Below are 20,227 nucleotides of genomic sequence, written 5' to 3'. Positions count from 1 at the left end.
GTTTTGGTTTTCACTTTTTTCTTTGAGATGCACTGCCATTAGGACCTTGGTACCATCCTGGTGGCCAAATGCACTACGGGTTTCCTTGAGGATGATTGTATAAATGTAAAGAGGGTTTACTGGTGGAACTGTGTCAGTCAGAGGGAATATCATCATGCCATGGCCTTTGTGACAAACATCTGCCTGTTAGGAAAGCTGACACATGACCAGCACCTCACTCAATATTGGAGATCACAACCTATGCTATGCGGCAGTCACAAGCCTGGAATCTTAGGGGCTTAACAAGAATTAACACCAGTCTAAGCTATTCTCTCCACCCAACCTGCACTGTGAACTCATTGAAGACAGGTGCCAGGCTGAATGATATGGACATACCACTGTATCCCTAGCACTTAAGGGATGCAGCACAGAGAAGGGCCAATGGTAAGTGAATGAATGAATGAATCAAACAAACCCCCTAAGCATCATGCTCACCACTTTTCCTTCATTTGAAAATTGGCTTCCTCCCATTGAACATATACTCAGCTCAAATGCTGCTGCTGCCTTTAAGCTCTCTGGGGTCTGAAATGATCCCTCTCCCCTAACTTCTTAAACATCTATGTCTCTCCGTGGTGTACCACAGTCTCACATTCTGCCACGCACTGTGTAATAAGCCCTTATTCTTCTCTCAAATCCCATTGCGGGTTTCCAATGAGAGTATCCACGTTAGGACATTCTCTATGTCCTGACCTGGCCTAGGAGACTCTGTGTGCTCTAGGTCCCGAGTCTCCCCCTGGGATCTCACCTACCACTTTCTCTCCTGCTGTACTCTGGCCACAGTTTCCTCAGCTGTTTCTTGCACATGTCGCACATGGTCCTGCCTCAGGCCTTTTTCACCAGCCATTCGCTATGACTGGAATCCACTTTTTACCTCCAGATCACTTGCTCAGATGATTCATATCACTGCTCAAGTGCCGTCCCCTCAGAAAAGCCTTCCCTGACCACTATATCTTAAAAAACACACACTACCACTCACGCCTGTAATCCCAGCACTTTGGGAGGCCGAGGTGGGTGGATCACGTGGTTAAGAGATGGAGACCATCCTGGCCAACATGGTGAAACCCCGTCTCTACTAAAAAAATGCAAAAATTAGCTGGGCATGGTGGTGCATGCCTGTAGTTCCAGCTACTCGGGAGGCTGAGGCAGGAGAATTGCTTGAACCCGGGAAGCGGAGGTTGCAGTGAGCCAAGATTGCACCACTGCACTCCAGCCTGGCGCCTGGCTACAGAGCGAGACTCTGTTTCAAAAAAACAAAACAAACAAAAAACGCAGTACCATATTCATCTGCTTTCTATTTTTTTTAAATCACATATTTGATTGTCCTGCCTGTTCCCTGCACCTACAATAAAGCAAACTCTTTTTTTTTTTTTTCTGAGATGGAGTCTCACTCTATCATCCAGGTTGGAGTGCAGTGGTGGGATCTCAGCTCACTGCAGCCTCTGCCTCCCAGGTTTAAGCAATTCTTTTGCCTCAGCCTCCTGGGTAGCGGGGACTACAGGTGCCTGCCACTACACCTGGCTAACTGTTGTATTTTTAGTAGAGACGGGGTTTCACTAGGTTGGTCAGGCTGGTCTCAAACTCTTGATCTCATGATCCACCTACCTCAGCCTCCCAAAGTGCTGGGATTAAAGGCATGAGCCACCATGCCTGGCCAATAAAGCAAACTCTTTAAGGACAAAGACCTCGTTTTATTTACTGTGGTATCTCCAACTCCTACGGCAGTGACTGGCACTTAATAGGAGCACAGTAAATATTTGTTAAGTAAATAACGTTTGTTAAATAAATGCATAAGGATTACTGTCCCATTTTAGAAACGGGGTAACCGAATCTTACAGAATTGAAGAAAACTGCACAAAGGTACACGTTATTTACTTACCTCTCATTTACAGTATGTGGACTACGTACAGGCATGTCTTAGTTATTCAGGCCGCTATAACAAAGCACCAGAGACTGAATGCCTTAGAAATAACAGAAATTTATTTGTCACATTTATGTAGGCTGGAAAATGAGTGTCCTGGCATGGTTAGGTGCTGGTGAGGGTCTTCTTCTTGGATGCAGATTGCTAACTTCTCACATCTTTACATGGTGGAAAGAGAGCTCAATAGCTTTTTGATCTCTTCTCATGAGGGCACTAATCCCATTCGAGAGGACTCTACCCTCATGGCTGAATTACCTTCCCCAAACCCCACTGCCAGATAGCATTGTAATTGGATTAGGATTTCAACATGAATTTTGGGGGGCCACAAACATTCATCAGTCCATTGTAAGGCACTTCACTTTAATCTTTATAGCAGTAAATTTTTTACATGTAGGAAAACTGAGGCACAAAAAGGCTGTGTAACTTGCCCAAGGTCACACAGCCAGGGAGTGGCAAAGTGGTGATTTGAACCAGATGGTCTTCCTCTTAACCTCTGTGCTGAGCTCTAGGAGACAGCCCAGAAGGAACTCACTGTGGGGTGCTGGAAGCACCAAGAGAACAAATTAGAAAGCTCTTTGTCGACTGTCCCAACATTGGCTGAACACTTCTCATATGAGAAACATATATGGAATCTCTACGACTTGAGCCTGGATAAAAGCTAGGTGTGAATGTCAGGAGTGACGTTGGAGGTCAGGTGATTACTCCATGATGGAAGCCATCAAGCCCACACAGGGCCTAGGTGTGCTTTGCGAGGTGGTCTCATCACTGCATCTGCAGAGAAGGTTCATACAGAGAGGCTCCAGGCATGACTTGCCATGTCAGTGAAAATGGACAATGTCTCTGCTTCCAAAATATTCTGACATCATCCTCCAGATAGACCCATCAGTCGGCCACCATTGGAACAAGGCATCCTTACTCTAGCAGTAAACGTCTAGCAAAAAGTCTAGCAAACTCCTTGAAGGCAGAGCCTGTGTCTCCACAGTACCTCACATGGGGCCACGGGTGGAGGTGAAAGGCTCCATAAATGGAGGTCGCTTTTGTTCCACCCAAAAGCAGACATTCAGGTAAAAACATATTCATCTGTCAGACATGGCTTGTGTCACTTTTTTCCAGCCTCTCCCTATGTTGATCTGCCCTACACGGTGGCTGTCTTCCTAACTCAAAATATGATCAAAGCCTTTATGTGCTTATAAACTTTTCCTGGATTTTCATTGTCCACAGAAAAAAATTTCAATAGAATCTATACTTTGAAAAAAGCCCTGTGGAACTATAGAATGTCAGCACTTGACGGAGGTCCAGAGACCATCTATTGTGTTCCCTATACCTCCCCGCTGCAATCCGCTAATTTTAGAGTCCTGATAAGGGAAAGCGAATCTGGCAAGGATGTAGCAGATCGGCGGTGGAGCCAGGCCTGGAACCCAGGACTCTAAGTGCCCAGGCCAGTGGTCCATTCTCTCTGAGCACTGCAGGGCACGAGCATGTAACTGCAAAGTCACAGAGAGCAGCTTTCTGTTTGAAGGTGGCTGAATCTTCCCTTCATCCTGTCATGGTAACCACTTTCATACAATTTTATCCCCCCTTGGCCTCTGATCTACAGACTGGATAATTAGTCAGGGCTTTGAATAATTAAAACTATTAAAAATGCCTTTGTACCTGCTAAAATTGCTCCAGTAATTACCACCTTATCAAGAGACTGATTCCATAGACTGGAATGCTTTTCCAACAGATAGAACGTATTTCCACTTGGGGCTTCATGGATTCAGAAGTTGAGAAAGAAGTGTTTGTTATGTTAGCAAGTCCCTTTGAAGATGAATAGTACCAACTCTTAACTCCACCACCTCCATAGAACCTCCTCTCATTCTAAGGAATAGATAAAGTGTATCTCTTTCTTTGCTTTCAGAGCGTGCTGGAAAATGTGATGATTAATTAAAATATTTGACTTACTGGAACCAGATTCTGCACTTGGGTCTTTCTGAGCCTGGCTTCCAAATTCCACATCCACTTTCCAACAAGTGAACTCCTATGGGATCAAAGCGAATGGCGGCACTGGCTTTTCTCAAGTCACCACCTGGTCCTTCTTGACCCATCCAACATCTGGTGTTGTGCCCTAAGATAGAAGATTCTGTCCCTGGGGGCTCTGCCACTTCTTTGTTATATCTCCCAGTGAATGGTTTTAAAAAAAAACAGTTATAGGTGCCCAAGGCTGACAACTTCAAGCTGTATTCAGGATTCTTTACAAAAATTGGGTGGACATTTCTAGGAAATGCAATGCAATTGAAAGATTATGGGTTCTTTGAGGCACAGTTTATTCCAGCATAGAAGAATCCCTCAAATTGACCACTCTTCTACTTTCTTCTCCATGAAATGGGGATTGTAATGCATATCTTCAGAACTGGAAAAAAATTAGTGAGATAATGATAGAGCATACAGTAGGTGATTGATATGGTTTGGGTCCATGTCCCCACCCAAATCTCATGTCCAATTGCCATACTCAGTGTTGGACTTGGGGCCTGGTGAGAGGCGATGGGATCATGGGGGTGGATCCTTCAAGAACGGTTTCGCACCATCCCTTTGGTGGTGTTCTGATGATAGCATTCTCAGGAGATCTGGTTGTTTAAGTGTGTAGCGCCTCCCCACTCCCTTTCCTGCTCCATGGGCTGGCATGTAAGATGGGCTGGCATCCCCTCTACTTTCTGCAAGTTTCCCGAGGCATGCTCAGAAGCCAAGCAAATGGCCAGCATCATTCTCCCTGTACAGCCTGTGGAACCAATCAAACCCCTTTTCTTTATAAATTACCCAGTCTCAGGTATTTCTTTATAGCAGTGCGAGAATGGCCGAATACAGTGATCATATGTGTTTACGGACATTGATGGGGGATTTCCTCTAACCTCCTGCCAGCTGCAAGGGGATCAAATTCTGTTGTGTGACTTGGCCATGTGAATTGATAGCTTCTAGTTAGGAGTTTGCTAAAGACAATCCTAGTCACTGTCATTTAAATAAGAGATGGTTTATTACAAAAATACTATTATGGTTGAAATACTGAACTCATCAGCTAAAGCTAATAACTGAAACTATGGCTTAGCATTTGATGTGGGTTTCCTTAAGCCTTTCCTTATTTATATTAACTACATAGTTGTCAGGATGTCTGCACCTTCCTTAACTGGTCTCCTTTCCCTCTCTCATCCTCACATCCCATTATTTCTACCTCTTAAATATTTATTGACTCCTTCCCTTTCTCCCTTTCTCTTTGTCTCAACAACTGATGCCCTGGTCAAGTCTCATCATCTCTCTCTTGGCTTTTACTGCCAAGGTTTGACAATTACATAAAAGAAGCTTACTTTTGGGCTTGGGCACAGCACGTGTTAGGTGGCAGCACATACTGGTGAAATGAGTCCTGCAACCCAGCTCTATAGGCATATATTAATCTACATCCAGGAAAGAGGAGGGGCAGGACAGCAGTGTACTTGGAGCTGTGAGTGTAGGAACAGGACAATTTAGAAACTTCTGTAACAGTGTACAGCTCTGTTATAATTATCTGTTTTATGTATGTCTTCTCATTAGAAAGTAAGCTCCTTAAAGCAGTAAGAGTATCTATTTTCTTCACTAATTTATATCTAGTACCTAGTCTGACATTGGCACATGACAGATGATCAACTTATATTTGTTTGATCTGAGGAAATCTGCCAGATGAAACATCTGTTTGATTCTTATCAGTTGCAAGAATTCCATCAGAGGTAAAGTTTGGTTAACTGTGGGAGGGACAAAACTAGATACAGTTGAATCAGACCAGCTGGGATGGGGTGGGTGTTCTAGACATAGCCTAGTAGCCAACTACACGATAAGATCATTAGTCAGTACAAGGAAGCCTGGTAGCAGGTAGCAATGACCAACCAAAACCAGTGCTGGGCCAGGAAACCAGCCCTAGAATACCAGTGAAAGCAAGTCCCCTGTCTTGGAGGGCTTGGCATTATAGGCACAGTATTAAGCAGGGGCTCAGACATAGAGTATAAGGTGGGATCATACTTTTAGATCTAGAGAACAAAAAAAGAGCTTGGCCAGAAGGGTCAAGACAAAAGTGCTGTCTTCAGAGCCAGAGTCAAAGCCTTCATGGAACCTGGTCACGCTTAATTCTAATTCTCTTAAATCTCTCACTACCAAGGATAGGAATGATCATAGCATGTAGGAAGTAATGACAATGCAGGTATAATCAGATAGAAACAGACTGTTTCGGATGGGGGGATATTCATAGGAGTGTATGAGGGAGACATTATAGGTGAAGAACATACACACCCTGACTCAGAATGCTAGCCATTGCTACTGTTGCAAGTCACCTGGTCACACTTCATTCTAAGGAGATAGCAAAGTGTCACCCTACTCTGTCTCTGGAAGGAAAGTTAGAAATATTCAGTGAACAGGACTAATGACCGTCACGCTCTTAAAACTTCCTGTCCACTGAGAGAATAGTCCTGCTCTCATTTGGAGGTGCCCATTGTTTTCCTGCACCCTTCTCCCTGATTCTCAGATGAAATATAGGCTCTCTGCCAACATGGATGAGCACATGACTCAAGTTAAACAAATCACAGTATTTCATTAGAATCCTGATTGGTCACATGCCCCCTTGAACCAATGACTGTCATTCAGGATTCTTCAAATTCTTCAATAAAGCATCCTATTTCTCTGGACATGGACTTAGGAGGATATGAACATGCCCTCAGTCATGCTCTCTGCCATTGGCAAATAACAGGGAACACACTAATATTTTTAATTTCTCCCTTCCAGGCATTTGATAGGAGTATACTTTATTGCCACCTGGAAACTATGTGTGCCCATGTGACTGGTTTGACCAACAAAATGTGAGCAAATGTATTTAAAAGTAGATGCCCAATGCTACAACTTCCTCTTCTTCTGCCTGTGCAAGTGAGGATGCATGTATTGACTGGGAGATGAGTCATGGAATGCTCCCTTGAAAAACCATGGCAGACTTAACATGACAAGAAAGAAATTTTGTTGTTTTAAACCAATGAATAAAAAAAAAGAATACATACTCTGAAGTCAGACAATCTAGAGGGTGAATTCCAGCTCCACCAGCTCTGTGACTTTGGGATGTTAGATTGCTGCGGTGAGCCTTGGTTTTCACATCCAAAATATGGGTTTATTACAACACTTGTTGTAAAGGTCATATGCCAGAAGATGCTTTGTGCATTGTGTCTCATGTGGCACATGATCAATAAATGGTAGCTTTTATTACATCCGTCATTTTCCAGCTGGGCAAACACGTTGACTGGTATGAGGGAGAGGAGGAAGGGTGGCAGCAGTTGATGCCAAGGACATTCGTAACATCCAGTTTCTTTCACTGTCCTCTATTGACATTTTTGGTTGTTTGAGGCTAGTGTCCAGCGTTGTTTTGATGGGCAGCTGCCCCTGGTACAAAGCTCAGAAGAATCACTGCTCTGAGTACTTTTCTCATAGATTCAGTCAGGATAGTTCAGGTTACACTGCTGTAATACACAACCCACAAATTGGAGTGGCTTTAAACACAAAGGCTTGTTTATTGCACACAGTACATGCTCATTATGGACTGGTAGGAAGCTCTGCTCCATTCATCTCATTCTAGGGCTGAGGCTGCTGAAACAGCCACTATCTACAACACTGCCAATCGCTATATCAAAAGGAAAGTGAGGATGGCATATTACTGCTTATAAAGCTTCCACCTAGAAGCAACACGGATCATTTCTACTCTTATTTTCTTGGCAAAAGCAAGTCACCTGGTCACACTTAATTCTAAGGAGATAGAAAGGTGTCATCCTACTCTGTCTCTGGAAGGAAAGTTCAGTTAGAGATATTCAGTGAACAGGACTAATGACCATTGACTTAGTCCACTGAGAAAATAGTCCTGCTCTCATTTGGAGGTGTCTATCTGTTTTTCGGCACCCTTCCCCCTGATTCTCAGATCAACTATAGCCTCTCTGCCAACATGGAGAGCACATGACTCAAGTTAAACAAATCATAGTATTTCATTAGAATCCTGATTGGTCACATGCCCCCTTGAACCAATGACTGTGGTTGAGTCATTGGTTCAAGGAGGCATGTGACCAATCAGGATTCTTCAAATTGGTACTGGGAGAAAAGCATCCTGTTTTCTCTGAACATGGACTTAGGACAATATGGGCACACCCTCAGTCATGCTCTCTGCCACTGACAAACAGTGCTGGGGGAAGAATGCTGAAGAACTGAGAGAAAGGAGGTAGAGACAGAGTCCTCGTAAAGGTTGACTGACATCTAGGGCTGGCCATACACTTCCCTTCCCATCTGGGTTAGTCCTGAGCCTGTTTGCCTTCAGATTCATGACTTTCCGTTCCTTGCTCTGCTCTGTAATGAGAGAGACTGATCCCTAGTGCCTGCGTTTCTCCAGACTCTTGTTTCAGCTGGCTTCTGGTGCTTTGGCCAAAGGAAGATGCTGACTGAATGCTGGAGATGGGGAAAAAGGAGAAGCAAGGGAACTTCTCCTCCTCTTTCTCTGCATTGGGCAATTTCTCCAGCAGCAGATGAGGATCCTCCTTGGCCTCAGCTTTCCCTGAACACATCCTCAGCTTCCATGCATTCCATGTCCTCCTAGGCTTCCAGCACCTGTATTTCTCCATCTTCGGGCTGGTAGTACCTTCTTGCGCTCGTGTATTTCTGCATTACCTTTCTCTCCCTTCGAGGTCACTCAGCTCTCTCATCATCTGTGCAGCCAATTTCCTGCATTAAATCCCCTCTGTTGCAAATACTTGAAGCAGTCTCTGTTTTCCAAGTGAGAGCTTAACTGATCAATGACTGTTTGGTTAGGGAAGCCACTGTGTTTCCTCCTCGGCTCAGGTGAATGGGAGACAGGTCTCTGTCACTTACAACTGAGGGTCTGGATGAATACAGCAGTCAACAGGAAAATACGTACCTATCACCTCCCAAATACTTACCCGATGCCAAGCATGGTGTTCAGCACTTTGTTTTCATTATGGAATCCATGAGGTAGGAATTATGATGACCATTTTATAGATGAGAAGCAGAGACAGACAGGTAAGTGATTTTCTCTCAATCAGGTTTATTTTCTTTAAGCAAAAATTCACTTAGAATCTGCTGCTCCATGAAACAAGCAATGGATTCCCACAGGTTTGTCAAGGCTCAGCGGTGGCAAGACAAGAAAGGAGGTGAGGAATGACAAAAGTCAAGTCTATATGCTATTTCTTGGCCTGGCCTAGAATCTGAACATGCTTCTCCCAGGCTGGAGTATAATGAGTAAAAGGAGCTCCATGTAAATGAGCTACAGGCATCCCTAGCAACTGTGATTCAAGTCAAGTTCTGGCCGCTAATTGCACACACATTTTGCTAAAGGTAGTAAATAGGAATCATTCACGTGTCCTTAGAGACCGCGGCACCATTCAGTATTCATAGCAAATATATCACTGAGCTTCATAAGAGAATCATTTTAAAACAAAGCTTGGTCAGCTGTTTAATAATTTACTGATAGTGACAGCAGGGAGAATATCTAATAACCAGTGAGATTGGCTTTCAAATAGAAAATAAATTCATGTTAGAAGAGAGAGAGGAGGGAAAAAAAGGGAAGGTGGGGGGAAGCATGATTAGCAGTGAGGAAATTTTTAACATTTGTCAGTTGCTGATTTTTTTTTTTTTTTTCCAAATCCTAGCAGAGTGGAGAAACCTGATTATTAAGAAGTTGCTTTTCATTTTAAAACATTCACGGGTCTTTAACGTTCTTCTCATGGGAAACAGGAATTAGCCAGAGAGCCCACCTGAAGCAGGGCGTTGACCCCCCCCGACCCCCCCCACCACCGGGCCCTGGGTGGGGGTCCACCTTGGTTAATTTGGGGGCTTTTGGGGGGCCATATGGTCTCCTCATATTTCAGCTATTCCTGGGGGAGTGAGGTAAGGCCTGAAAGACTGTAAAAACAAAGCCCCAAAGAAATAAAATCAACTTGAACTACAACTGTACATTCCTCTGCTCTGGGGAGAACCTGACCCAGAACTTATTACAAGGGATTTGGCTTCTGAGTAAACTGAACCCTATTTATTCTTGTTTACTGGCAAAGCTCTACTGAAATGTCTTAGAGATGAAAAGAGTTTTGAGATGGACGGGCTTGAAGTTCACTGTTGATTCTCATATTCCTGGCCCATGATTGGGAGACACAATTACAGGAATTTTAAAAAGTGCAGGAGCTGTCCAGGAGGAAAACAAAACCTAAAACCAGTATCAATCCCGAATCAGCAAACCTCCTTGTGCCTCAGTTTTCTCTACTGTAAATAGGACTAGTAAGAGAGCTGTAGGGGAATGCATGTAAGACTCTTCATTTTACACGGCTCAGAAAATGCAAGTTCAAACATTGCAGAGGCGGAAGCAAAACCAGAGTGAAACATCCCCAAGGTTATCAATCCTTAAGCTTCAGCGGCAGACAGTGATGTACATTGTGTTTATGGGTAAAGGAACATCTTAAGCGCCCCCCCATCCCACCCTTTACACCCCTCCCCAGCGCACAGGGCACACTCTGTCCTCAAACCAATCCCTAAATTTGCCACTCTGGAGACAGGCTTCCAGATAAGACATGATTTCCGTGTTCCCAGATGGTATTTTCTATGGTTTTACATTCCAAGTTTGTACCCTCGATCCTTCACGTTGATGTCAACAAACTCACTTTCATCTTTCAAGCTTGGAGAAATAATGATTTATCAATGTTTTACTTGTTGTGAGAATGGCTTGAAGAAACGTGCAGTCTGGACAGTCACGCCAAGGAACAATCTCAGTGCGTTCTGGAGTCCTCTGCCGTCATCCTAGCTCTGTTTCATGAGGGGAGCAGGAGATTCTGGGGGCTGAAGTTCACTGCTATCACTTGGGGTGAAATGTATTCCTGTGTTGTATAATAAAATGCTTTGTAAACAGATGCTGTTTTCTGAAACGTATGATAACAGTACCTGTCCCAGGGTAGAGAGACACAATACCAGAAATTTATAAAACTCCAGGAGCTGTTGAGAAGAAAACACGACTTAAAACCAAATCAATCCTGAATCAACAAACCTTCTTGTGCCTCAGTTTCTTCTTTTGTAAATGGGGAATAATAAGAGAATTGAGGGGTGGATAATGCACATAGGCTTTTAGCTGCCTGCATGGTTCAGAGTAAGTAAAGTTCAAGTTCTACTAGGTTAGCGATGGAGTAACTTGCTGGATGAGAACATTTTGAGGGTAACATGCTTTGGTACGGAGGAAAGGGAGGTTGTGTAAAAATCACAGGGTTAGGCCAGGCACGGTGGCTCACGACTATGATCCCAGCACTTTGTGAGGCCGAGGCACGTGGATCCTTTGAGGCCAGGAGTTTGAGGCCAGCCTGGCCAACATGGCAAAACCCCTTCTCTACTAAAAGTACGAAAACTAGCCAGGCTTCATGGTGCATGCCTATAATCCTGCCTACTTGAGAGACTGAGGCATGAAAATCACTTGAACACAGGAGGTGGAGGTTGCAGTGAGTAAAGATCACATCACAGTACTCTAGCCTGGGCGACAGAGCCAGACCCTGTCTCAACAACAACAAAAATCACAGGGTCTGTCTAGGTACAGGGCTTAGAACGAGTGTCAGATGGAGAGGATGAGGACATAGAGAAGCAGCAGGCCCCAGGTGACATTTATGGCTGTCATCCTCAACACAGAGGGGTGGACAAAAGACCTAGGCTGGCCAATTACAGTGACACCCCTTCCCCCTGCCAATATCCCTGGCCAATTTGATTGATTCAGGAAATAGAATGTGAACCAAATCACCCAAAAGTATCTTTACTGGGTTTTTGTGGATAGTGTGGTGGGGTGTTGCAGAAGGTCTCACTTTATACTGAAGGTGGTAAGCTTTGAGACCTGTGTATGGAGCTGCCATGGCCAGTTTCTTTGACTACCCACAGAGAGAAGCCCATCTGAAACAGAGACAGAGACAGAGATAGACAGACAGGGAGAGAGAGGAGGCAGATGCCATCATTTGAGTACCTAGATTTAGCTTTGCCTGAAGGTGCACATGAACTGCTCAGCTAAATAAGCCACTGGGTTCCTCTTCACTTAAGCTTGAGTTGGGTGTCTGTCATTCATAAGAAAAAGAGTCTTGCCTAAAATACAAGGAGTGTATGTGTTCCCGGCTCAGTATTCATCCTTTAAGCCCTTATAGGTGTCTGAGACATAGAATGGGCAAATGTAGACCTGCATTCCTGAGAATCACCTGGGGTGCCCATTAGAAATGCAAACTTCTGGCCGGGCGCGGTGGCTCAAGCCTGTAATCCCAGCACTTTGGGAGGCCGAGGCGGGTGGATCACGATGTCAAGAGATCGAAACCATCCTGGTCAACATGGTGAAACCCCGTCTCTACTGAAAATACAAAAAATTAGCCGGGCATGGTGGTGCGCGCCTGTAATCCCAGCTACTCAGGAGGCTGAGGCAGGAGAATTGCCTGAACCCAGGAGGCAGAGGTTGCAGTGAGCCGAGATCACGCCATTGCACTCCAGCCTGGGTAACAAGAGCGAAACTCCGTCTCAAAAAAAAAAAAAAAAAAAAAAAGAAATGCAAACTTCTAAGCTTCAACCTACAGAGATGCTGATTCAGCTGCATGCATCATTAATAGACAACCCAGTTCCAGTGCAGGTGGGGTCCACGGCCTCACACTGAGAAGTATATCACTTGCCAAGCACACCCTCTTCAGTAACATAGGTCCCACGTGCAGGGATCCCCTAAGGTGAGCAAGGTAGGGGAGCATCTTTAGGAAAGTGTATTAGATTATAAGAGGGTGGGTAGAGCTCTGTGTAGCTGTTCCCCCAAACTTCTTAGATGATTTATATTTCACCTACCTAGGGGTGGGGAGAACTCTGAGGAGTCCGTGCAGTGTTCTTGGCAGAGAAACTTGGGGAAGATTTAAAAATACTGTTGCTTGGGGCCTACTCTAATAAATCAGTGGCTGAGGGTGGGGCCCTAGGTGATTCTAATACGCAGTAGGGTTGAGAACCACTGCAGCCGAAATCCAGGAACGATCCGGCTCTGGGGTTTCTCCTGCAGGCCCTCTTGCCAGCCTAAATTTTCTCCGTACAGTATTGCAGGGGTGAACTGTGGTGAGCAGAATTCTGTTACTTACTGTCGGGGGTGGAAGATCTGGAGGTGCTTATCAAAGTATAAGACACATCAATGAAAACAATAACAATGACATGCCGTAACACACAGTAGCAAGCCTAAGCAAATCATGTTCATAAGAGAGGGCTATGAAGGAAAGCATCACGAAAGTATATTAAGAACCAAGAATTCGGCCGAGTGCGGTGGCTCACGCCTGTAATCCCAGCACTTTGGGAGGCTGAGGCGGGTGGATTGCCTGAGCTCAGGAGTTTCAGACCAGGGTTTCAGGGTAACACAGTGAACACCCAACTCTACTAAGATAAAAAAAAATTTAGCCAGGTGTGGTGATGTGCACCTGTAGTCCCAGTTACTTGGGAGGCTGAGGCAGGAGAATTGCTTGAACCTGGGAGGCAGGAGTTGCAGTGAGCCGACATTGTGCCACTGTACTCTGGTCTGGGCGACAGAGCAAGACTCCATCTCAAAAAACCAAAAAAAAAAAAAAAAAAAAAAAAAAAAACAAACCCAAAAAGAACCAATAATTCTAATTAAGCCAACTCCATAAACCAGAAGTCTGAAGAAAGTTTTCAGAAGTTTTTGTAAACATGAAGCGTTCTTTCTGTATCATTTCTGCTTCAAGTCTCTTGGTGAGTTTTCTTTCTCAGAGGTTGGCATCTGCTGATCCTGGGACTCGGGCCTCATGGAAGAGGCTCAGGACCATGGCACACAGGCCCTAAACCCTCTAGGGACTTTACTATGGTTTCTCCCTGCTGTGGACAGCCCTGTTACTGCTTTGAGCCCCCCGGCCACATGCTTCTGGCAGTCTGACCAGAGTAGAGGTTCCACAGTGGCCTGGACAGAACCACCCCATTATGCCCTTTTGTGAGATTCAGTCTGATAAAAAGGACTCATTTCCAGGCCCTTCCCTGAAGCATTGGGTTTATTAGTCTAGGGTACGTGAGTTATTAACAAGAGCTCCTGGTGGTTCTCAGGACCAGGCACAGTTGGAAAACACCACCCCATCATCTCATCCTGCACAGCCGACAGCCTTGCTGGGGTCTTGCTAATGAGCTGGTTTCCCCATAGATTTTGATATATGGGTCACTGTCCCTTCTGTTTGATAACAACTCATGCTGAATGTATATGGGTCTGACAGGCAAATTTGGCCCTAGTCTTAACCAATATGTATTGAGTGCTTGCTGTATGCCATGCTGGGTTGGCTTTGGAGACAGTACTGGCATCCTTCAATGCTGTCACCTGGGTGGAGAAGGCAGATCTGCAGATGCTACCGCTGAGGATGGAATTCACTAATTCTTCATCAAGCCCACTACAGTCCAGCCCACAGACCCTGCCTAGAGCTGAGCCTTGAAGAATGAGGATTTAGATGCCTGGATAAACATAAGGAAGGATCCTGCTTTTGAATTTGGCATTCCAGAGAGAGAGGGAACAACATGGGCAGAGGCCCAGAGGGAGGTCATGGACAGTTGTCTTGTGTAACTTGGAGTAAAGGGTGTGTGTAAGGGGAGTGTGAAGAAATGAAACGAGAGAATAGAGAGCATTGAACTTAGGTCTCAGCTTCATGGCTTTGAACTTGCAGACTCTTTCACAGCTCTGAGTACTTGCCTAGGCTGTTTCAGCCTTGGAATGCCCTTCTTTTCTTCTCTACTTGGGGATGGGCTTAGAAAGGTGTGGTGGTCACACCTGTCATCCCAGCACTTTGGGAGGCCAAGGTGGGTGGATTGCTTGAGGCCAGGAGTTCAAGAGTAGCCTGGGCAACATGGCGAAACCCCATCTCTACTAAAAATGCAAAAATTAGCCAGGACTGGTGGTGCACATCTGTAATCCCAGCTACTTGGGAGGCTGAAGCACAAGAATTGCTTGAATCTGGGAGATGGAGGTTGCAGAGAGCCGAGATTGCACCGCTGTACTCCAGCCTGGGTGAAAGAGTGAAACTCCGTTTAAAAAAAAAAAAAAAAAAGAAAGGCAGGTTGGGCCCAGGTGGTTGGTTATGGTAAGGATTGTGGACTTCATGCTGAGGGCAATGGGGGCTTTAGTGAAGGGCGTTAAGCTGGTGAGTAACAGGCTATGGAGTGACTGGACTGTCTTCTTGAACAACCACTCTGGCTGCTGAGTGTGGGGAGGGGTTGGGAGGGACAAGACTTCAGGCAGTAAGGAGCTAAGTCAGAGCTGAGGTTGCTGCAGGGAGATGGGGAGAAATCATAGGTTCACAAACATTCTAGAATCTGAGTTGGGAGTCAGGGACCAGGAGAGAAGCTGAAGGTCTTGGGGGGACCTCAGTACTCCAAAAAGGTATGTCCTCAACTCCTGGGCATCAAGCTGTTGTAGGAATGGTGGCTTTTCTCCTGCTTCATCAGAGAAGCCACTTCACTGGAAGCAAGAAGTGAAGCCTGGGGTCATATCTCAATCATGTTTGACGTCCATTATTCCAACCCTGACGCTAACACCACCCTGTCCCCAGTGTGCTTGGGTGACCTCTCAGTATGGGTGGACTGTGGACTCCTTGTGGATGGGGTCACTTTATCCTGACATCCCCACTGCCCAGCAAGGAGGCCAGGTGTCAGTTAGAAGTGCAAACACCTGTGATGGGTACTTGCCATACACCACTTAGCTTTTTAAAAAAATTACCAGAAACAGCTGTTTGGCAGACATCACTTGGGTGAGATGCAGTGCTGGTATTAAATCCAGGGTATCTCAGACGCTGAGGTCTACTTGGCAACAGTCTGGACCATGTGCTGGTATTTTGGCCCAAGGAATACCAGCTGGCTCACCGTGCCATGCTGTTGTCCAGGTGTGTATGACAGTTGGCCTAGAGTCAAGGCTGGGGTGGTCTGGTGAATTTCAGACTTGGAAGTGGGAAGACAGGAAGGGAAATGGGCCCTTGAGTGGGCCAGCCCTGTACTAGGCGTGTTCACATCCATTAACTCACTTAATTCTCACTCAGCTCAGCGAGGTGCGAATAATCACCCAATTTCACAGATGGGGAAACAGATTTGGAGAGGGAAAGTGACAAGTTTGTGGTCACTTGGGTGGTAAATGGAGATGTGGAGGATGCAGACAGGTGCAAGGCCTCCTTGGAAGAGGGACATTATCAAAATGGAGCATGACGGAGAAGAGGAACCAGGTGCTGTGAGCCTGAACATCTATCAGAAGAGGAATCGGAAGGGTTTTAAGAAACTGAGACCCCTTACCTGGAGCATGCTCAGTCTCCAAACAAAGGTCGCCACTTCCAGGCTCTTACTTTCCCAGGAGAAAGATTCAACTTTGAAGGGAGGAAATTACAGATTGGCAGTGTCGGTAAAGCAGCAGGGAAATCTTTGTAACCGCGAGGACCTCAATCTGGAAATGGATTCCATTGTGAAGTCCTGCTTTTGAACGGGGCGATATCATTGGCTAATACATCCTTTTTTTTTTAACAGAAAAAAATGGTTGGATCATGAGGTTAAACTTGAAAATACTTATGATTTTTAAGTTGCATTTGGGTTATTTATATTTGCACGTCTTGACAGATAGCATTAATGCATATTAATATTCCTGCCACCAAAACATTACTCAAGCCAGAACTACTGGCTCTGTAAGCGTCTGCGGTGTGTGCACAGTCACTCTGCTAATAGAAAGGTTAACTTGTATTTTTGAATTATTGATGGTTGCTTGTTACTAATTTCTTTTTCCTCAGAAAGGAGGAAATTATTAATGAAGAGATCATTGCCAATGTGTCTGACATCTATTAATGGTTTCATCTTGCAACCAGATTAAAAGAGACAGCTGGTCCATGAATTTACACGTGGAGGCTGCTCCAAATGTGCTGACAACTCTGTGGGAGAGCGGGGCCCACTGCAGTGCACCTGAGCTCCACGCGGCGGCTGGTACCGGGTCCTCCCCTGGTTGGCACGGCCTCTGTGGAAGGGCCGTCAAAGGATTTGCTGCGGATGGACCAGGCAGCAGATGGGCTATCACTGTCTTGGCATGTTTCCAAACTCTTCTGTTACCCACGGGAGCCCATTCGTACCTAGCAGTCCCTTGTTGGTTTCCTCCATGAGTGTTTTAGAACAGCGGGTTTCAACTTGAACATGCATCAGAATCACCTGGAAGGCTGGTGAAAGGAGAGCCCGGGCCTCACCACCAGCGTTTCTGATTCAGCAGGTCTGGGGTGGGACGTGAGAACTTGTATTTCTAACAAGTTCCCAGGTGCGGCTGATGCGATTGGTCCAGAAACCATGCTTTGAGAATGAATTTTAGATCAGTAATTGTCAAACTGTGCTGTAAGAGTTTCTCTAAAGGAAGGGTTGGCAAACTTTTTTCTATAAAGGGCAAGACAGTAAATATTTTAAGCTTTGTGGGCCGGATGATCTTTCATAGAATCACTCACCTCTGCTGCTACAGGTCAGAGTGGCTATAGGCAATACGTGAAGAAATACATGGGTTTGTGTTTCAATAAATATTTATAAAAATAGGCAGTGGTCCAGATTTGGCCCCTGGGTGGAGTTTGCTAACCTCTGCTCTAGAGCAGTGCTGTCTAGTAGAACGTTCTGCCAAAAGCAGCGATAGGCAGTATGTAAACAAATGAGCATGGCTGTGACACAATAAAACTTTATTTATAAAAACAGGCAGCGGGTCAGGTATGGCAAAACTTGGTGACCTCTGTTTTAAAGCAGCACTAATAGAATTCTCCGTGATGTTGGAAATATTCTGTATCTGCATTGTCTGATGCAGCAGCCACTGGCCACCTGTGGCTACTGAGTACTTGAAATGTGGTGTGGCCAACCACTGAAATTCTAAATTTAAAATTTAAATGGCTAGTGGCCATCAGTGCCACAGCAAGAAGACAGAGACTCCAGTGGAGCAGCCACGCCCATCACAGGAGGTGACCCTTCCCACCTTCCTACATGGAGTCTTTGCCCTTCTTGAGCCTCAGTGTCCTCGTGTCTACGATGGGGATCAAACAATAGCTACATCACTGGACTTTGATACTTGAACACAGAATACACTCTACTAGATATGTGGTTGGAAAATCTCATTAGTGAGGCACGTGGCCCCAGCAAGTGTCTTCCTCCTCGTGCTCTGGTCTCTACTGGAGGGCTGAGCACTGGGGGCGAGGTAGGGCTGGGGAGATGGGGACCAGCTCTGGGTCTTTACTCCACCAGATTGTAAGCTCCATGAGGGCAATGACCACTGATGTTTTTTAAGGCTTCAAACCCACAGCCAAACATCAAAAGGCCAGCACACCTGTTGAAAGTTTCAGGTTTCCCCTGAAACTATGCAAGACATAGAGATCTATAGCTGAAATGTCTGCACACTTGTCTTGGTCCCTGCTAGAGCTGAAAGGGAAGCCACTGGGCAGATATGGAAACTGACACGCAGAGAGGTCTTGCCAAAGGTTTCATGGGGTTAAGGGCAGAGTGACTCTGAAGAGGCCTCCTAGCTGAGCATAACTAAAAGAGTTTGTAGGGTAGAATGCCATCTCTCACGAAGCTCACCCTGCCTCCTTCCTTCATTGCTGATGTGATGCTGAGCCCAGCCCGGAGCCAAGCACATCCGTGGTCATGTCCTAGCTCCCTGGGCTGATGGGGTCAGATGGGAGGGTGGGCTCCCGGTGTGGGAGGGTGGGAGACCATGCTGTAACTTTCCATGAGTTCCCTCCCCTGAGAATCCAGCTAGCTGGAAGCTTTGTGTAAGGCGTCTTTGTCCATGTACCAGCCCTCTCTCTCCACCCCAAACCCGCGTCTTCTAGCAGCCCTGTGGTAAGCGTCCAGGTCCCCTTTGGGAACCCAAGTCTTATAGAACAGATGAAGAGGAGACAAACAACATCCCCACAATGTAAAAAGCATCATGCCAGCGGTCGGCACTGGGGAACATGCCTTGAGCAGGAAGGGCCCGCTGGCCAGAGTTCCAAAGAGAAGCCCTAAGGGCCAGTGTGAGTTTCCCCGGGGAGAGGATGCAGTGCAGGGCTTCCAGGCAGAGGGACTGGCCCGTGCAAAAGTGTGGCAGTGTGACGGGTGCCAGAGCCCTGCTGGGCAGCAGGTGGCAGCATGTGTTACTGAAGGAAAGAAGGGCAGTTTCTAGGCATAGAGGGAGGTTCAGAAAGCACAGAGGGTTACAATTTATAACCACGGTGCACCTGGGTAGGTGAGTCCAGGTGCCGGGATCAGTTCCCACTCCACCAGCTCAGTGACTACGGAAATGGTTTTTTTTTTTCCTTGGGCCACATGAACTCCATTCAGACCTGGGGGATTTGCCTGACTTGATATCGCATCCCTAAGGCAGGGTGCGAAGGTGGGCGGGGATGCTGAAGGGTGTGTGCTCTGAAGATGCTGTGAGAACTGCTATTTTATAGTTTTCCAGAAAGCTTGAGAGAGGGGATGAATTGGCAGGAGTCCAAGGAAGTCGGGACACGTTACAAGTGTGACAGCAAGCTCTTTAGTGGCTTAGAAATCTCCTCCTCACCTGGGCCAGCCCCTGAGTCAGCCATGGTTGGGGTCGCAGGGGGGTCTTGGGTCAGAGCTCTCCTCCAAGGTTTCCTAACTGCTCGTCTGCCCAAGGCAGGGTTAGAGTGAGTGAGTGATGGAACCAACAGCTGGCAGCTCCATTCCAGCTGTCCCAAAGGCTGTGCATTGTGGTGTCCATAGAGAACAGCACAGAGTGAGGCACACAATTTAAGTACGACATAAATGTTGGTAGAATTCTTAATCTCCAAGGCAGCTCGTAAAAGGATCAACTCCCAGGCCACCCCCACTCTCCCCAGCAGGGGTCTGGAGAAACCTTCCTGGTAGTTGGTCCAACAGGCTAGTCCAAGCACTTCACCTTTTGAAAATGGTCATGGTCACGGTGGTGATGGTGGGAAGCGGGTCCGGGGAGGGGTGGAAGAATTTCCCTGGGATTGCAAGTGTGGGGTAGGAGGAGTAATTGGGTTTCCATTCAAGGGAACTGTTCCACTCCACCTAGTGAGGCCCTGTGTTCTCTGCCATGGCAACTTGGGTCCAGAGCCTGGGGCTCCCCACCTTTGGAACCCTGACCATGCTTGATTTTCACAATTCCCCTACAGTCTGCCCAATCCAGTCCCTGGAACCCCAACAAAGATGGGGGTGGGGGGCTGTGCTGACACAGAAGGAGGGAGGGCTTTGGCCAGGTAGCAA

At 46.2% G+C, this 20,227-nt stretch overlaps 1 long non-coding RNA gene across 1 annotated transcript in view; it reads right to left on the bottom strand.

The window, feature by feature from the left end:
- Positions 1–20,227, bottom strand: part of LOC128932046 (uncharacterized) — a 29,785-nt gene that overhangs the window by 8,667 nt on the left and 891 nt on the right. The gene's annotated exons all lie outside the window — the stretch shown is intronic.

Source organism: Callithrix jacchus, chromosome 5 (genome assembly GCF_049354715.1).
Source record: "Callithrix jacchus isolate 240 chromosome 5, calJac240_pri, whole genome shotgun sequence".
NCBI lineage: Eukaryota > Metazoa > Chordata > Mammalia > Primates > Cebidae > Callithrix > Callithrix jacchus.
This window is presented reverse-complemented; position numbering and strand designations above follow the sequence as displayed.